This window comes from Patella vulgata, chromosome 6 (genome assembly GCF_932274485.2).
Source record: "Patella vulgata chromosome 6, xgPatVulg1.2, whole genome shotgun sequence".
Lineage (NCBI taxonomy): Eukaryota > Metazoa > Mollusca > Gastropoda > Patellidae > Patella > Patella vulgata.
The window spans coordinates 34,323,327-34,342,473 of NC_065884.2; the positions used below are offsets into that span (position 1 = coordinate 34,323,327).

Below are 19,147 nucleotides of genomic sequence, written 5' to 3' on the forward strand. Positions count from 1 at the left end.
TATAAAAATTATCAAAGTTGTTTCTAGGACAACTCTAGTTACTATTATTATAGACCGGTTGCTCAGCGCGTGGGGGGCGGGGCGGGTCCATCAAATGGGCGCAAAACAAGACCCAACTTTTCAAGAGTAAAATTACTTTCGATCATTTTCAGCTAATTTTCATGATACAAGAATGACTCCGCATTCACTTTCAGTGCAAATGAACCCATTTGACCTTTGACCCCGAATATCTCGAAAACGCCCCAACGGCGGACTAATTACCACTCGGCATCGTATTCTACGCGAAATTTTTACTCTAGAAAAGTTGGGTCTGGTTTTGTGCCCATTTGATGGACCCCTACCCACCCCCGCACTGAGCCTCCAGACTATTATTATTATAAATGTTTTGAGCGCACAATTTCTATGACTAAGTGCTCACTTGCGCTTTACAAATTATGGTAGATTAAATACACAAATAAAATACACTATTATAATGCATGTACTGTAAACAGAAACTAGTCTCGTATTTTATTATCTTATATTATATTTTAGGTGTTCAAGAAAACGAAGCTGGATTAGAATGTGCTGCCGGGGCCAATGCATGCGCAGAAACTTTATTTAATGCTGAGGCAATTTCAACATCCAACGACGAAACATGCTTGTATGTTTATAGTTTCTAAAGTATTTTTTAAGTGTTCAATGTCATGTAGTTATTAGTCACAGTTATCGATTGAAAGTATCACTTTCATTTGGAAAGTATGTTTACCCAACATACTTTCGTGTTTGTACTACACTATGTCCAAACCATCACCCCATTTAGCTACAATTAATTGTAGGTTTATGTAGGGCATATGTATTAATTCCAGATATCCTTATAACACACTTTTTTGTATTGGTATTTAATAACTAGTTACCAATGCTCTAGAAATATCCCACACGCTTACCGTTTTATTGATCTATGGTTTTTTTTAAATATAAAGATCTATAGCATATTAAGAAGAGCAGCTTTCATGCTTATTTTGTTATGCTTCTAGGTTGTTTTTTCCCAAACACGTGTGATCCGTAAACGTATTCATTTTTTTAAAAAGTGAAAATATTTGGTAATATGTGATCCCTTTTTCATTACAGGGCCGTGAATATTGCGATAGAATGTGTAGCAAATGCAACGGCGACATGTGACCTAATAGCAGCTGCTGACGTAACTTCTAGTATGGCGGCATTCATTGATGAATACAAGAAATCGCCTTACAATTGTACTCTACGTAAGAATTGTTTTCCCCAAGAAACGTTAACCTGTGATTTGTCAAGTAGATTTTCCCTATACAAATGTTTTTTTTTCTAGATTTGCTTATCCAATAATATGTTTCCTAGAAGTAATTGCAAATGTTTTTTTTTCTAGATTTGCTTATCCAATAATATGTTTCCTAGAAGTAATTGGAAGCTGAAAACTTATTTTTAATTAAAAGTTGGATATTTCATGCGACATAAGCCTGTCTCTCACAAATGTGCGCTACCCTAGCGTAGGGCGACGCCACAGACACAGGCAACACGTAGCTGTAGGAGGTTTTTGAAAGTCAAATCGTTTTTTTCCAAGCCATGTAAAAATTCTGCTAAGCAGGCGTTTGCCTTCGGATATTATTTGGTCGCTAGCTACTAGAACAGCACTCCAGAGCACTTTGGTCAAAGGAACAAAGTACCGATATCCGAGTTCCGGGTCGTTTACTGTGTAACCTAACATATTCAGAGTGTTCAGTTGCTGTGGGTGATCCTTGAATCCCCAAAGAGCATGCCTAAAAAATGGACAGGTACACTTCATTGAATACCAGGCAAAGTGACTGCTATATATGCCCCGTCAGACTTAGCAATTCGTGACCGTTTACTCTCTTCATGCTAGATGCATAAAAGTATATGCCATAATGAAGCCCCCAGATTAGTACATGATGACATATTGTGCTGCCCTTTCCCCCCATGGTGAAGGGTGCCCTAAGGATACTAGCACCTTCTTCATTTATCCAGTCATCTGATATAGTTTTACACCCTTCGTGTCGCCCGTCAGACCATATAATGAACAAACTCATGTCCTTTATTCTGGCCTGGTTGACCTTCAGGGGCATGTTTTGGAGTCAAGCAGAGGGTTACGCTTCGTACATTTGTCAGTCGGACTACACCACTGCATTCTACAAGGAGGGCAAAATCAAGCCGCAAGTAAGATGCAGATGGAACACTAATCCATTTCTTGAACACGCCCCTTGGGATGCTGGAAGAGTGACATCCCTGTCCCATCGAATGAGCGGGTATCACTTGTGGGACGGGTGTTTGGATCTATGTTATCATTGGACAGGTATGTTAATTCCACACACCCGGTTACGCAATGTTTGGGTAATTGAGGATCATACCTACCAGCGCCAACAATGCCGTTGGAACAGAGCTTAGCTGGCACTCTGGCTAAAATGAACCTGCGAATTTAGACTCCAGCATAGTTGATCCTGTTCTTTGCCTTTTTTTTTTCAACGCTAACAGTACAACGCACCTCTCTTTATAACCACTCATATCCGCCAGTTGTCCTGTATTGTTCTAGACTAGTGGGGTACTTTTCGATCAAATATCTGGGCTTCAAGATTAGCGCCATATGTAGCAAGATTGCTAGAATTTTTGCTCTTGAAATTAGTAGCATTGTATTAATTAAAATATTTGGCATATAAAATAGAGCTATAATTCGGTAAACATTCAATTCTAGGTTCATAACAGATACCACGTGTGAAATTTCTTGTGCAAGTTTCCACTATCCATATAATGGTGGTTTTTGACGTCATATTATCTCATATGCACTTAAATCAAAATGAGTGAATGATTGATAAGTTGACATAAAAAAGAGTTATAATTTGGTAAACATTTAATTCTATGTTGATAATAGATATCACGAGTGAAAATTCTGGTGTAAGTTTCAAATCCATATACGGATGGTTTTCGAGGTCATTAGGCTAATTAACCAATCGTTATAATTAATTACGTCATATTTGACCAATTAGATAATTGAAGGTCCAAAACCCAAAGCTACAAGACCATCATATCTTTGGGCATTCGTCAGACAGCCGTTTGATTTCAAAGGGAGAAGATGAAGTAATTTCTATGGATGCTTGTATCTATGTATCCAGCTATTATATATAAAATGCAAAAATGAACTGTTGCATTGTTATTCCTGGTAAGACAGTCTTAACAACTGAGATAGTAAGAAGAGAATACGCAACGTGAAAAGGAAGCCAAAGAAGACAAGTGAAAATACTATAGACGATCAGAAGGCTACTAAGATATGTAGTATGGAAAGAGTGCATGGGTCATACGTAGGATGTGGCGACCGGTTTATCGGATGCTCGCTTTCCACGTCTGACAAAAGACCTACAGTGCTACATAAAGATCGAGTAACCTGGAAGAAATCTGGAAGATAAGAAAACCCGTAGAACCAGTACCCAAAAGATATCTGATGGAAAAATTTGGTAAAAAAAAAAAAAAAAAATTGGCGGAAAAGAACCCCGGTGAAAGAATTATAATTTTTTTCATTTTTTATTGATTTATTTATTTATTTATTTTTTAATGTAAAGTTGTTTAGTAAGTCAAATAATATTAATGTAAGATTACAATCAGATTAAAAATTAAATGTTTATAATTCAACAATAGTCATTAATAAGTTTTGATGGACAGGTTTATAAACAATAAAATATCACTAGCTAGGTATGTGTATTATCAGGTTAACATGATCTATATTACAAATTTGAGTTATTAATTATATTGAAAATAAAGTGGGCCTAGGGGTAGGTTACAATTTTTTTTTTCTCGTATGACTAAGGAATAATAATAAGGAAACGGATTAGGGAATAAAATAAGGAATTAATGTTGTCTCAGGATCTAGGAGAAAGACGGAATCAAGAATTGAATTGTTCGTGCTTAACTCCTATAATTTTCTTGATTTATTTTCCGCTGAATCCGTTATTTAGATATATGTGTTTAGCTATGTAGAGCTGATATAATTTTAAGACTCTAGTCCAAGATTGAAAATTATGGGTTGGTCAAGTAAAGACAAAATTATGGTAATTTAGCTTTTGAATAAAAGGTTAGATTGCTACCAATTGTGTTGTTTGTGTCGTCCGTATATGTGTTCGGCTATGTAGAGCTAATATAATTTTGAGACTCTTAGTCCAAGTTTCAAAATTATGGTTGAAAACTTTTGAATATAAGGATTGATTATGTTCCCATGTATTTAAATCTAGGGATGTAGGTATAGTATTTCCTGGAAAAACTAAAATTAATGACACATTGAATTTGTGAGATTATCGCAAAGTCTTTCATACGAATTAATACGAGGTTAAGGTGAGAATAAAACACTTTTTAGAAATGTGGGTAGGATATACTGTAAATGTTATCTATATATAATTTTGTGTCATTAAATTTTGCTTTAAAAACGTAATGAACGTTAAATATATTTTTGCTAAGTGTTACTGTTCGATGCAGTGTGTGTGTTAAAATGTGTAAGCGAGTCACTTGCTACGTTAATATATAGGATATAGTTATTAGTGATTAAAAGCTAGATGTGTTGTGATTATTGTATTTATAAAATATGGACTGGTGATCCGAGAGATTGAAGTGCACGTCACTTACTTTGGACATAGTCCTAAATAAATTATAGTTTGGTATTGTCATAAGTTTGGGCTCAGCTTGTCTCGGTCTGATAGGAAATGTTTATGTAATGTTGGATAGTGTTTATAAAAAACGAAATACAAAATTGTAAATGATTAGGACAAAAGGTGACATTACTGACGGGGAAATTTAAAATTGTTTTGGCGGAATTATAAAACAAAAAATAAATTATAAAATTGTCCATTACTGAGTTAAGGTCAAGTTAGTTTGTAGATTTATAATTAAAGAGACACATCAAAGTTTATTAATAATAATTAACGTTTAATTTTAAATAAAAGTAAGAGTTAATAGTAAGATTTAGGAATCGTTACTTCTTGGTCTGATGGCAATGACATGTTTATTGACGGATGAAATTGTACTTTGTCCAAAACCAATCATCACAGAAGAGTGAAGGAAATTTTTCAGAGGTTGGGATCTGGTGATTAACTTTGAGAATCCTTACTCATAAGAAAAATAAAGTTTTTCATTGTGAGACTATGGTTGCTGAGCTAGACCAATGGGAATTCAAGATGATGAATTGCAGAAGTTAAAGTGAAACTGAACATATTAAGTGTAGTGTTATAGTATTTTGAAATTAGGACACTTGAAGATTTAATAAACAATTACAATTGTGTTTTCTGTGTTTAGTTTAAAGTGAATTCTCATAGGACGTTAAAGTGCAGTGATGAACTTTTGGAGATCGATTACACGTGTTTTTGTTTTGATGTTTGTTTATTTGTGTTTTCATTGATACTTATATTCTGGAAACAGATTGAATCAGATTGTGATCATATGTAATCTTGTATGTTAATCCTATAGCAATCGAATTATGTGCATGTTGCATAAATAATGGGTTAGAAATGGAAGTTTTTAAGAGTTTCGTACCTGTTTAGTTCGCACAAATCTTAAAAAGGGGAAGGTGATAGAATATCAATGGCGAGATTTGTGCTGCATGTATGAATATTTATATAAGGTTATAGATATTGGTATGGTCGTTGTAAAGGATCCAAGGGATCTTTTAGCTAATAATACCAAGCAAAAAGTCTTAACAGAGGGAATATAGCAAATTGCTAGAATTTTTGCTCTTTAAATTAGTAACATTGTATTAATTAATATATTTGGCTAATTATTAGATTCACACATTGTATAGAAGTCATATAGTCTCATATGCACTTAAATCAAAATAAGGGAATGATTGATAAGTTGACATAAAAAAGAGTTATTGTTTGATAAACATTAAATTCTAGGTTGATAATAGATATCACGTGTGAAATTTCTGGTGTAAGTTTCCACTATCCATATACGGATGGTTTTCGACGTCATTAGGCTAATTAACCAATCGCTATAATTAATTACGTCATATCTTACCAATTAGATAATTGAAGGTCCAAAGCTACAAGATCATCATATCTTTGGGCATTCGTCAGACAGCCGGTTGATTCCATAGGGAGAGGGTGTAGTAATTACTATTAGCAGACAGGCTCCCAGCGAGTCTGGCTGGATGGAGAGAGAGAAATGGGGTTTAACGTCCACTCGACACAAACTAGGTCATTTCGGGACTAACATATGGTTTTTAATTTTATTTACATAATTCGCTTGCGCGTAGGGGTCTTTAGCAGTGGGAGGAAACCGGAGGACCCGGAGAAAACCCACGAGGTTGGACAGGCGACCCTACTCCTTGCCACGTACAACCGGGGATTCGAAACCACGCCAGTCGACTCAATGACAGACTTTATGATACAGCGCGCGCACGCTAACCATTCAGCCATTCAACCCCCCTCTGGCTGGATGGGGTTTGAGAGAATGAAAATATTGTAATATTGTAATCTACTATGCTTGTATCTATGCATCCAGTTATGATATATAAAATGTAAAAATGATCTGTTGCATTGTTATTCCTGGTAAGGCAAACGTCTTAACTAATGAGAAGATAAACGTCTTAACTACTGAGATAGTAAGAGGAGAATACACAACGTGAAAAGGAAGCCAAAGATGACAAGTGAAAATACTAGACGATCAAGGGCTGTTCTAAAATATGTAGTAGAGAAGAGAGAGAGAGTATACGTCACACGTTGGATGTGGAGAGTTTCCCCGTGTATTTTCCACACCTAACCAGCGACTCGTAGCACTGCATGGTACTGCATGGTACTACACATGTCTTCATCTCAATGGAGATCTTTTATGGATGACACAAGTTCTGCAAACGCTATATTACGGGATTCATTGCCACTGCTCTCTGTGGGTTTTTTCTTGTTGGGTAGAATGTTTGTTATAGAAGGAAGCCAACCAACGCGCATGATATTTTGCACCCAGAGCAACCAAATTTAAAAGTTTAAGTGTATGGGTACAGAAATTTGAAACAGCGATGGCTGCTGCTTTCGGGAATAGCAGCCCTACGGGACACCGTGCAGATTTAGTATACGTACACCTGGAATGATATACAAAATATTGACAATTCTTAAAAGAAATGTCAATAACATATTCTTTATGTTATGTTCTAAAGTAAATAACCATATTGGTATGTCGCTGGAGATTTTGAAGTGACCCCTTATCTGGAAATCTTCATAAGGGCATAATTTACGTTTATCGAAAATGTCATGTTTTTTTTTATGACGAAAGGCACAATTCCATAATACTAAGCAGCAAAAGAAACGTCAGGTTGGTATGTTACACTGAACAGACGCATTGCATAAAACTTGCCAAATGTTTTTATTGTATATTTGTGACCACATCTCCAACTTTACCTGAGCAATAAGGCTCCTTCCCAAACCCAGAATTCACTCAGGAAATGTTCTCAACAACGCAACCTGACTTCTGAGATGGTAATGTGTTCTCCATGATTTTCATGTAACTCCTGCTGCACGTGCTGTTCACCGGAACCAGCCCTATAAAATGCACCCCATACCTGGTTGAATCATTCACACTACAACGGCAGCAGCATGCCACGACTTACGACAGCTCAGATGAACCAGGCGCTTGCAAATCACTTCCAGGTCGATGTTCGGACCATATACAGGCTTCAGCAACGCTTTCGGGCCACCAACACCACGGATGATCGCACCCGAACTGGTAAAACAAGGGTTACCACAAGGCAACAAGAACGCCATGTTGTGCGACAGCACGCGCAGAATCACTTCACACAGGCATCTGAGACAGCACGTCAGATAGTGGGAACACACGGACGATCCTCACCATCGACTTGAACATCTACAGTTTGCCCAACAACACCAGAACTGGCGACACAGGCAATGTGTATCAACTGCAGGATGGCAGGATCAGAATATGGCGTCGACGTGGCTAGCGTTATTCTGACCAATGTGTCATGGAACGAGACTCATGGGGAGGTCCAAGCGTAATGGTTTGGGGTTGAATCGGCTTGAATCAGAGAGTGGGTCCTCTGGTGTTCCAAAATCTTGGTCCATACTCGGGACTTTCTACTTTCTACGTGTCAACGTTACGCACTTGCCAACCCTTATTCCCGATTTAAACCCGATCGAACATCTTTTGGATGAAATTCAGAGGAGACTTAATAACGTCGTACCGAGACCAAACACAGCCGATGGATTGCGCCAGTTTTTCTGAGAGTGTGGTTCTAGGTGCCAATGGCGTTCATTAATCGTCTGTTCCACTCCATGTACACACGCTGCTGTTATTGACACTCGCGGTGGACACACCAGATACTGATGTATAGACTGTGTACAGACTCCAAACCTTCTCGTAATGTCTTGGAATTGTGATGAATTAATCACTAATGTGTCAAAATACTGTTCACAAATTGTTTGGCTTTGTACTAAATTCTAGTAGAGGTGTAAATGCGTTACCGGGACCTTAAGTCAGCAGTGAGGAAGAAATGGTAGAATACCTTTCTTCTCAAGGTGTACAATACGTCAAAAGGATTAGTGTTCGTCGAGGAGATAGGGTGATTCCAATAAGCACCTTCATCCTCACATTCAATCGTCCCGACATACCAAAGACTCTCAAGGCAGGTTATTTAAACAAACCTGTGGATTCCTACATTTACAACCCTCTTCGTTGCTACAAGTTTCAAACCTTTGGACACAGCAAAACTGTCTGCAGAGGTAAAGACACCTGCGCTCGTTGTGGCCATGAAGGCCATGATAGTGCAACCTGCCAGGCTGAGTTTTGTTGTGTAAATTGTAAGGGAAAGCACTTTCCTTATTCCCGTGAATGTCCAATATGGCAGAAAGAAAAAAGAATCCAACAGGTTATGTCAGAGCGAAAAATACCATACTTTGATGCTCGAAAACATCTGAAGGGAAGTCTTTTGCAAGTGCAGTTATAGTATCTTCTAAAACCATATCTGTTCAAACAGATATAACTTGGCCTTAAAATCAGAAAACACCTAAGATTTTACTATTACATCAGATCATATTAAAGGGGTTTCGAGCTCCACAGAGCTCGACTCAAAGCCCTGCCCCTCTACCTGATGAGGTTGTATCCCCATTGTCTCCATCTGGAGCTATTGAGATTATTCCCAATATTCCCATACAAAATGGCAAGGGGACCCCTCCCTTGCGCTCCTCTAAAGCTGACACTGCTGATTGCAGTTCCACTGGGTCAGGAGTGCAGTTCAAGAGTACTCCATCTGCAAAAGAGAAAATAGTGCATTCAAAAAAACATCAATTTTTTTTTAAAATTTCGAGAGAAAGATTCAAAGGGTTCAAAAATCTCTATCACTCTCTTTAATGAATATGGGGATGATCAGATGGACGACATTACTGTAGTGGATGTCCATGTGGACCCACTCAGTAAGCCGCCAAAAATTAAATTTCCCTGACAATGGTAAATTCCATTTTCAATGGAATTGTCGTGGTTTAAAACCAAATTTTAATGAAGTTCAATTATTAATCCAAACATACAATATCCTTTAGCTATTTGTTTACAGGAAACCTTCTTAAAGAATTCTGACACTTTGTGTTTTAGACATTTTGTTGATCACCATCAACTCGCCTTTACAAGCAGTTGCAGTTAGGGTGACTTTGCATATTCCTATAACACTCTGTATCTTCTACCAAGTTTACATTCGTAGGATTAAAGGTAAAAGTAGTGCATTATCAGTTAACCACCTAAATGATGATAATAACACCTTTAAAACATTTCCTGATATTGCTAATTCACTGGCCAATGCATTTTCATTCAATTCATCATCAAATTTCTCCTCGGATACCTATCGGGGTATTAAACATCAAGAGAAGAAAAGGCGACTTAATTTCAAGTCCCGTAATGATGAATGTTACAATGACCTTTTTTCTGTTGCAGAGCTCCGTGACTCGCGATACCAAATGAAATGAAATGGTGTTTAACGTCCTACTGTTCTGCTCCTATGCTGGGCTAACGAAGACGGGCATACGCCATACAGTGTGCTATGAGGGAAATTTTGTCCTGGAAGAACTTTCTCGGCCAATGCAGGGATCGAACACCCGACCTCCAGGCTAGCGAGCCAGCGTCTTACCCACTTAGCCACGTGATCCCCCGACTCGCGATACCGCAACTGGTCCAGATGAAATTCACTACCAAATTCTAAAACATTTACCTTTTCCAACTCTCTTAATTTTATTAGATCTTTTTAACCGGATTTGGGTTGATGGGACATTCCCCCTTTCGTGGCATGAAGCAACAATATTTCCCATCCCTAATCCGGGTAAAGATCATACGAATCCTACCAACTATCGTCCGATCGCTTCAACTAGCTGTATTTGCAAAACCATGGAGAGATTGATCTATCGAAGGCTTGTTTGGTACCTTGAGTCCAACAACCTCATTTCTGACCTCCAATGTGGATTCCGGTCCCAAGGGAGCACTCTTGGTCATCTTGTTCGATTTTAATCGTTGGTCAGGGACGCTTTCATCCAGAAGTAACATTTAGTTGCAATATTTTTTGATCTGTTTGCGATAAAAATTAATACTATCCCAGCGTGCCTTAAATCAGGTACAAACTAGGGAACAGACCGTAAGGTCTTGCTCAGATTGTACCGAGCATTAATAAGATCTAAACTCGATTATGGGTGTATTGTGTATGGGTCTGCTCGCGAGTCTTATCTCAAAGAGCTCGACATCATACACAACAAGGGACTTAGAATCAGTTTAGGAGCATTTCGTACATCTCCAGTGGCCAGTTTATACGCCGAGGCGCGTGAGCCCTCACGGCACAACAAACGTGATAAACTGGCCCTGCAGTATGCTACGAAAATAGCGTCTTTACCAAATCATATTTGATTTAACAACATATTTAGATAATATCATGAGCATCTATATCTGCTTAAGACTAGAGTTATTCCACCATTCGGTATTCGCATACAACCCCTTTTGTCTGAGGCTGGTATCAGCCTAGACAGTATTGCGAATACCCCTTTTCTTTAGGACTCCACTGTGGGCTATATTTCCCCCAAAGATCGATTTCCATCTTTGTCAATATAAAAAAGAGAGATACTAGCTCGATGGTGTTTCAATCTCTGTTTAGAGAGATAAGGGCAAGTATGGTGTTTATGCTCCTATTTACACAGATGGTTCTAAGGATGGTGATCCGTGACGCCATCTGATACCATTTCTGTTTCTCTGTCCTCTATTCGAGCAATTAACAATAAACTGCTTGAACACCCTTTAGTGGCAGATATTTATTGTCTGTTACTATCTTACGAGTTCAACGTCTTTTGCTGGCTTCCACTGTCACGTTAATATAAGGGGGAATGATCAAGCAGATTTTGGTGTCAAAGCTGCTTTAGATCTTCCCCAATCACCCTTTTTAATTCCTTATAAGGAATATAAACCTTCAATAAATCATTTAATTTATGGCCGTTGACAAAGGTCGTGGGATCTTGCAGGCATTAACAAACTTCATCAGATTAAGACTCTCTTCGTAGATTGGCCAAACTCCTACAGAACCCACAGGAGAGATGAAGTTGTTTTGTGTCGCTCTCGTATAGGTCATACTTTTTTAACTCACACTTTCATATTAAAGCGAGAACCTCAACCAGAATGTGAACATTGTCATGTTCCTTTGACAGTTAAGAACATTCTGATTGAGTGCAAGGATCTCAAAGATGTAAGATCGCATTTTTACCGTTGTTAATCATTACATCAATTGTTTGCCCAACCGGGTTTATATGGTAAAGTGTTAGACTGTGTAAAAGAGACAGGTTTTTATCATAAATTTTAATCTCTATATGTTTGGCGCAATATAGCCCGGTTGGATCTGACGTGCCATAAAACAACATTTCATTCAAGTAGAGGACCTCCCTGCGGTGTAGGGGGTGAAAAGAGATAGAGAGAAATGGGGTTTAACGTCCACTCGACACAAACTAGGTCATTTCTGGACTAACATATGGTTTAATTTTATTTCAATAATTCGCTTGCGCGTAGGGGTCTTTATCAGTGGGAGGAAACCGGAGGACTCGGAGAAAACCCACGAGGTTGGACAGGCGACCCTACTCCTTGTCACGTACAACCGGGGATTCGAAACCACGCCAGTTGACTCAATGACAGGCCTTATGATACAGCACGCACGTGCTAACCTGTCGGCCATCCAAACAATATACCCTTCATATTTCATGCGTGTCGTAAGAGGCGACTAAAAGTATCCCTGTAATGGGGCAACGTGTTTGCCGTGCGGTGCGACCCGTGTCGGGGGAGAGTGGAATGCTGGTAATTGAGTGGGGATTTCGCTTGTGAGCCCTTTTCTTTGCAACACATTGCTTCGGCCCACAATTCACCTAGACGGGAGGTCAGAGTGGCCCACTCTGATCAGTCGGCTTTGGTCATGATTAGCTGACGAGTAGGTGCATCGTCTGGGTATATCCCTGTCTATCCTCACAAGGCGTATATGATGGATATCCGCGTAGTAGCCTGCATGGAGATTGTAACAGGCAGGGGTGAACCTTTAATAATAATACATGGCTTCCCATATCAAGAAGACTCTTACTTTAAAACGGACGTCGACCGACAATTTGGAAACAAATGACGTACCAAATAAAACACCCCGAACTTGGCCTAGGTTTCTGGTGATACACAGTACCAATGACATTAATTTAAGTAAAACTCCCCCTTTTCTCATTGCTAAAGACCGGCTTAGCTGGTGAACCTAAAAGCGTCAAGAAAATGAGAAACGCAACTTTGTTGTGTGCTAAAGAGTCACATGCTTCATCTTTATTAAAATCAAAGACTTAAGCCAACATTTCCATCTCTTAATTCTTCAAGAGGTGTTATTTGGTCTTAGGATTTAGAAGGCAGCAGTGAGGAAGAGATGCTTGAATGTCTCGCCTCACAAGGTGTTACTTACGTTAAACGTATTTCCATCAGATCTCTGATAGACCAGATCTCCCTAGGATGATCAAAGCTGTCCCGCAGAGTAAAGTCGCCCTGAACTCGCCTTTACAGGCAGTTGCAGTGAGGGTGACTCTACATATTCTTCTCTGTACATTTACCAACTAGTTTTACATCTGAACCCCAGTGATCTTGATGACTTTGTTGCACAGCCCCCCCCCCCCCCCCGTTTATAATTACAGGAGATTTCAATTATAGTCCAGATGATAATAATAGAGGTAAACAAATAGCGGATTCATTAACATTAATAATTTAAATGATGACTGGCCTACTTATCTACATCCTACCGCCGCTTCATTTTGTTCTATTGATCTAACCATTTGCTCCCCGGTCCTGTTTCAGGATTTTACATGGAGAGCAAATTAAGATCTGTGTGGTAGTGACCATTTTCCCATCATGATAGATAATAATGGTCCCTATCCGGTTGAAAGACCCCAGAGGTGGAAGTTGCATAAGGCTGATTGGGCTCTTTTTGAATCTTTGTGGGGAGCCACGGTGGCTGGTTGGTTAAGACGCTGGCTCGCTAGCCTGTAGGTCGGGTGTTCGATCCCTGCATTGGCGGGGAAAGGTCATCTGGATTTTCCGACGTGGTTTCCCCTTGTCAGTGGTGCAGAACGGAGGGCCTGACAAGGACAGCTGGAACTCGATATAAAAGTAGGCGATAGTGCCGCTGCCCGGGCAAAATTTCCCTCATAGCACACTGTATGGCGTATGCCCGTCTTCATTAGCCCAGTATAGGAGCAGAACAGTAGGACGTTAAACCCCATTTCATTTCATTTCATTTCATTTGAATCTTTGTGTCTCTTCAGGATGTTGCTGAGCGATTCCGAAGACCACGACTGAGCCAAAACGTTTAAAAAAACAATGGTATAATAACGATTGCAAATCCGGTCTTGGAGAGCGTGATCGTATCTTAAGGCGCCTTGAGAATCCCCATTCCATGGAGAATATTATTACTGCCCTCCAATGTGTATTTCGGTCCCAAAGGAGCAGTCTTGATCATCTCGTTCGATTTGAAACGTTCGCCAGAGACGCTTTAGTTGCAATATTTTTCGATCTGTAGAAAGCATGTGATACTACATGGAAACATTGTATCATGCGTGACCTCCATAACCTTGGCTTACGAGGTCGCTTACCTATCTTCATTAAAAAATTCCTGGAAGATAGGTCATTTAAGCTACGACTGGGATCAATATTCTCTGACCCATTTCCTCAGGAAATAATGGGAGTCCCTCGGTGAAGCACATTATCTCCAACACTCTTTGCAATAAAAATTAATACCATCCCAGTGTGCCTTAAGCCAGGGACAAACGACGCTCTTTTTGTTGATGACTTTCAGATGTTCTATCGTTCTACAGGCATGCGGATTATCGAACGTAAGTTGCAGCTTTGTTTAAATTCACTTCAACAATGGGCAACCGAAAATGGTTTTCGATTTTCAAAATTCAAGACTGTCTGCATGCATTTCTGTCAGAAACGAGGTTTGCATCCCGACCCAGAACTATTCCTGGATGGCAGTCGTCTTCCAATTGTTGATGAGGCTGATATTTGATAAGAAATTATCATTTATCCCCAACATTAAAAGCCTAAAAAAGAAATGTCTGAAAGCCCTCAACATATTGAGAGTCCTATCAAATACTGACTGGGGAGCAGACCGTAAGGTCTTGCTTCGATTATATCGAGCATTAATAAGATCTATAATCGATTATGGGTGTGTTGTGTATGGGTCTGCCCGCGAGTCGTATCTCAAAGAGCTCGACAACATACACAACCAGGGACTTAGAGTCAGTTTAGGAACATTTCGTACATCTCCAGTGGACAGTTTATACATCGAGGCGCATGAGCCCTCACTGCACAAATGACGTGATAAACTAGCCCTGCAGTATGCTGCTAAAATAACATCTTTACCAAACCATATTTCATTTAACACCATATTTAGAACATATCATGAGCATTTATATCTGCTCAAGACTAAAGTTATTCCACCATAATGCGATATTCGCATACAACCCGTGGGGTATATCTCCCCTAAAGATCGATTTCGATCTTACACACCATAAGAATAATAAAAGCTTGAACCACCATTGGTAGCAGATGTTTATCGTCTGCTACTATTTTACAAGTTTAACAGCAAAGACATTGTCTTTTGCTGGCTCTCTAATCACGTTGATATAAGGGGAATGATAAAGCAGATTTTGCTGCCAAACTTGTGTTTTAGATTCCCCCCATCACCGTTTTTATTACCTTTTAAAGAGTTTAATTCATCAATAAATTTGTTCATTTATGCCCGCTGGCAACGGTCATGAGATCTTGCAGGCACAAACAAACTTCATCACATAAAACCTCTCTTAGGACACTGGCCAAGCTCCTATAGAACTAACAGGAGGGATGGGGTTGTTTTGTGTCGCTCTCGCATAGGTCATACCTTTTTAACTGACATTTTTATCTTGAAGAGAGAGCCTCAACCAGAATATGAACATTCTGATAGAGTGCAAGCATCTCAAGGATATTAGATCAAATTATTACCGTTGCCAGTCTCTACGTTAATTATTTGCTCAACCGAACTATATAATAAAACGTTAAACTTCTTAAAAGAGACAAACTTTTACTCAAATTTTAACTGTATATATTTTATCATATGTATTATATCTTTTTAAATATTTCTATATGTAAAGTGATATATTTATTTTTAATTTTATTGTCTGTGATATTGGTTTTTATTTTCACATATAATTACAATTTTGTGATATTTCCTTAATTTGTCTCATTAAATTAATCATGTGTTTGGCGCAATATAGCCCGGTTGGAACTGGCGTGCCATTAAACTCCATTTCATTCATTCATTCCTTTGCGAGAATTACAAATAGGCTTGTACTAGGCATTGTTAATACATCTCCGGCCAGTCTATAGTTATTGTTTTTACAAGACGACTGTGTGCTGAAGACAAAGACTAGAAACCTCGGCAAAATGTAAATAATTTTAATAGATCTTTAAAATTATATGATGGTTATCTCGACGGCCCTTTTTTTCCTGGGATAGTAGACGAGATACCATCGGCAGATACTAGCACAATAAATTTTAAAAAATGTAAAGACACAGACATCAGTCGATGCGACTTTGACCAATCTAAATAGCAAGATTAAATCTTTATTAAGTAGGATCAATAGGCATCAAATAAAATTTGCCTTTTAAAAATAAACCAAGAAAGACCACAGAATGCCATAATTTGGTCATGCAACTAAAATACCTTAACTCTTCCGATAGGAACGTCGAAGCGGTTATAACCATATCTTTGGCTGTCGCGGTAATCAAATCTAATTACACTCTCTCAAAAAATACAGTTCAAAGAATATCATGTTATCGCGTCGGTGTATCGTTAAAACATGTTCGGAAACATTAAAGTCGGGCTATACTATATACTGGAAAATACCGGAAAACAACCGCCAGAAAACAGCGGAGAACTACCGGAAAACACCATGTTATACTGAATACCGGAAAACACCGGAAAATGGTGTTTTCCGGTAGTTTTCCAATGTTTTTCGGTATATAGTATTGCCGGTTAAAGTCAACGAAATACATCACTTTATATACGAAAAAACGGCAATACTATATACCTGAAAACACCGGAAAACAACCGGAAAACACCGGATAACAACCGGAAAACTACCGGAAAACACAATGTTATACTGAATACCGGAAAAACACTAAATACCGGAAAACACACTAAATACCGAAAAACACCCTAAATAGGTAACCCAGAGCCTGGTCCTCTAGAGATTTGCGGGGGGTTAGGGTTAGGTTTTTTCCGGCGTTTTCCAGAGAACCAGCGGTGGGTTAGGTTTAAGAATTTGGGGGAGAGGTTAAGTCTCCACATAAGCACTGACCTAGGATGATGAAAAGTTAGTTTTTCCTAGTTTTATTTTACATACAATACATTAGATTTATATACAAAAGCGATTTCGCTGTTTTTTGGTTTTGGTGGCGCTGATGGTCTTCCTTGGATGGTACTTCTGGTATTTTTGTTTCTGAAGAATAAAAAGAATAAATTTGAGGCTCTCGGGGGAGAGCCACATTAGTGTGTTTCCTACTACGGATTGGATTTTTTTAAAAAATCGTGTTTGTTCCACATCACCGGGTTAGGGCTAGGGATTCTTATATCTAGTTGATTTTATTTACTAACGGTTAGGGATTGGATTTGATATATGGTTTGTTTTGGGTTAGGGTGAAGACTGGTCTTATTTAATCTAATTTACTGTGTAGTAGGATGTCGTTCAGATTTTTATTTTTAGAATATGCAACTATAAGTTTCTGTGTGAATATTTTCGGGTGATTTTCTTGGAGATCAGTATAGTGTTTTCTGATGAGTTGGGGTGCACTTGCCGCTGTTGCGCTAAATGGGACTACAAAAGGGGCTATTGCGCTAGCCGTATGAATATTCAAACCTAGGGGAGCTGTTGTTTTCAATTTGTCAATCCAGAATTTTTCTCTTGTTAGCCTAAACATTTTCCGGTGGTTTCTCGGTGTTTTCCGGTATATAGTATAGCCCCGAAAACCCCTCACAAAATTTGGCTCTTGGTTTTCGAAATGTGGCTGATAAATATGCGCAGAGGAACTGTATTTTAGGCTGTATTCGGTCCAAATGTTTATTTTTTTGCCAAACGAACCTGGGTCGTTATTTACTTTTTATGTTATATCTCAAGTCCCTTGGGATTTCAAAATTACCGCTAACGCCATTTCATGGTAACCGGTTTAATATTATTTTCCACAATGCCGCAAATATAAATTATATGGCCAAGCATATAAACAATTTTCTTGGTGATTTTGGCGTAGAAAATAGATTACCCTAAAACAAATTTTTCGATATTAAAATTCCGCTTTTTTATATTGAGTACCAGATTTTGGGCTTGATAGATAAATTGTGGCACATATAAGAAAGCGGCATTAATTCTCTTGATACGAAACATATTTATCAAAACTTACATGATTTTTTCGACAATGCGCAAATATTATATATACTATTTATTATCAATCGATTTGTGAAATATCGTAAACGATCGTGCTATCGGGTGAGATTTGAGTTATGTTTTGTTTGTTAAAGTGAACACACTTGTTTGTTAATTTTTAACATATATATTTTCGGGAAAACCTGTATTTCTTTCGTATAATAGCTGACTATCTACCAATACAGATGTTATGCTGTGCATATAAATGTATATATTTTCAGGGTGTTGGAAAAGGCGACATTCCAATAAAAAAGAAATAACACACCAGATCGATCCTATTCTACACTTTATTTGTACCTAAATCAACCAGATTTGGCTCCTTAAAAAAACAACATGGTGCTGTCGATTTAAACTTTTATACCAGTATCATTTTTTTCTCTTTAAACACACATTTATTACTCTTTGTACATTTCAGAAAATGCTGATGATCCCTTGTTTACGTTGGACCCATGTTCTATTGCCTTAGCTTATTGTTCTGAAATATTATACAGAGCTAGCATAGATCCAGATCTAAGCCAATCTTGTGTGTAAGTCAACTTTGCATCGACTTTTTCTCATGTTCTATTGCCTTAGCTTATTGTCCTGAAATATTATACAGAGCTAGCATAGATCCAGATCAGCTAAGCCGATCTTGTTTGTAAGTCAACTTTGCATCGACTTTCTTTTCATATACCATCAGCTACAGTTTTGGACCAGAAACTGGTCCCCTAACGCTACTCGTCTTGTTGTTCTTTGGGGCGACGCTGTTCGATAAAGTCTTAATGATCCGTCAATTCAAGTACGATCGACATGAAACTTGACATGCCTGTTCCTTGGACCTTGGTGATATTATGGATTTGACAATGTTTGAAAAAAACAATAATTCAAGACAAACGTTACTGTTAAAAAGGGTATTCATTGTAAGTTCATCCTTTTAATTTGTCTGTTACTTCAAACATTCGCTCGAAAAGTGTAACATCCTGCTAAGAATACGTAATGATAGCGTATGCACTATAGTGACAGTGATACAACCATAGCGCCTAGACTGTGAACCATATTGCATAAAATCGCATTTTCTACTTCAACAATTGTCTATCAAAAAATGAAAAAAAAAAAAAAACGAAAAATTTGTAATCTTGTCTACATTTTGGGAAAATTTTCAATGGAGATCAATG

At 38.3% G+C, this 19,147-nt stretch overlaps 1 long non-coding RNA gene across 1 annotated transcript; it reads left to right on the forward strand.

Annotated features, from left to right (window-relative positions):
• Positions 1-532: 532 nt before the first annotated feature.
• On the forward strand, positions 533-18,456 carry LOC126825483 (uncharacterized). The gene is made up of 3 exons (XR_007682007.1): positions 533-640; positions 1,108-1,241; positions 18,409-18,456. It is a non-coding gene; the product is annotated as an uncharacterized LOC126825483 (long non-coding RNA).
• Positions 18,457-19,147: the final 691 nt, after the last annotated feature.